Raw genomic sequence first — 1,792 nt, 5'->3', positions numbered from 1 at the left:
AGGAATTGATTTCTGCTTTTCACATCTGGGTTTTGAAATCTTTCCAGCGACTCACCCAAAACTTCGTTATCTCTGCATTCTGCTTTTGAAGTCTTTGCTCTCAGCTGGGAGATCTGCCAGAATTCTTTCTCCCTTGGCTGGCTGGCCTCAAGCCATCTTTCTCCTTCCATAATGAGATCTTCCCCAGATCTTTGTCATCTATCTCCTTCAGATTAGGAATAGTGACCAAGGTCCGGGACCTCGTAATTAGTTTAAAAGATTATTAGATTCTGGCATGATGTCATGGTTCCGACTAATGAAACACTTCAAAGAACTTCCAGGCATGTTTATCCTAAAGCCTTTATTAACAGTGTTACAAATTGACGGCACATCATGGAGGTATGCCAGAATCTGAATTCCTCTTGCTGGCATCTAACTTTTCTTGCTAAACCCCTCCCTTATCTTGCAGTCACAAGTCACATCTTCCAATTAGCCCAGAGGGCAAAAATTCACTTCCATTCCTTTTCCCGGGCTTTTGTTATTATTCTCCTCCCTTTTCTCTGTCATCTGAATTAACTCCGCCCTGAGCCCTGAATTAACAGCCGCCCTGAGTCCGAAAGGAGAAGGGCGGGATATAAATACAATTAATAAATAAATAAATTAATAAACTCTAAAAATACCAGACAGTTCTGCATATTTTGTCAAAGCAAGAATATTCAATATTAGCAGCGTTGACAGTTAGACTATAATATGGTTTATCTGGTGTTTGCTTAGTGTGTTGTAAGAAATTAGCCATTGTGGTTTATTCAGGAAACCATTGTTCTCATGAGAGAGATAGAAGTTCAGATTAAAGAATCAGTAACTAAATTCACACATTGTACAAAGCCAAGACCAAACACTGTGGCTTAGTGCACCATGTGAATCCAAGCTCAAATCTTAATTGGCCATTTTGCAAACTTGCTAAATATAATTTAGCATTAATCAAGAGTAAGAGGCGTATCAATGGTGTAGGTGCAATAACACATTAACTCTAGCTGATATAGTTTGCTTGTTCCATCCTCTCCAACTAATACACCAGCCATCTTCTGAGGATTTTTTTAGAAAGGGAAGAGAAAAATTACAGGTGTACAGTGACTTGTTTTCTTAAAAGCTAACAGTTTGAAAGCATGCAAATGTGAGTAGATACAGTAAATAGGTACCACTTCAGTGGGAAGGTAACAGTGTTCCATGTGCCTTTGGCGTATAGACATGCTGGCCACATGACCACCGAAATGTCTTCGGACAACAGTGGCTCCTTCAGCTAAGAAACGGAGATGAGCACCATCGCCTAGAGTCAGTCATGACCAGATGGGAAATCTTTACCTTTTTTTTATTTGCTTAAGTATAACTAGCTGGCATTCTGGGTCGACAATGTATAGATCCATGTTTGGATTGATTAAGCCATGTCATATCTACTGTTCATGGTTAGGGCATTCTGTGTTAGACACAATCTTGAGGAAGGTTTAGATTTAGTTTATGGATAAAACCCATTCACAATATGATTTAGCATACCCATAGTCATTCTCTCAACCTATATGAAAGTTCTGTATGGACCCAACTAGTCTATGCTGAGTGTGTCAAAAACGTCCTGACCTGGTGCTTCCTTCAATAGCCAACAAGCAGGTACGGTTGACAAACGGTCTTTTAATGTTGTTCCGTCACGAAGTAAAGTCAGCGCTGAGGATCCTTTCTCCCAGTGCGTTTACATACAGTCGTTCCAGCCCCGCCCTGCCGGCCCGCCCCTCAAGCCAGCATCCGCCCAGCATCCGCCTGG

Source organism: Protobothrops mucrosquamatus, unplaced genomic scaffold (assembly GCF_001527695.2).
Source record: "Protobothrops mucrosquamatus isolate PMUCROS unplaced genomic scaffold, P.Mucros_1.0 scaffold32, whole genome shotgun sequence".
In the NCBI taxonomy this organism is placed as follows: domain Eukaryota; kingdom Metazoa; phylum Chordata; class Lepidosauria; order Squamata; family Viperidae; genus Protobothrops; species Protobothrops mucrosquamatus.
This window is presented reverse-complemented; position numbering follows the sequence as displayed.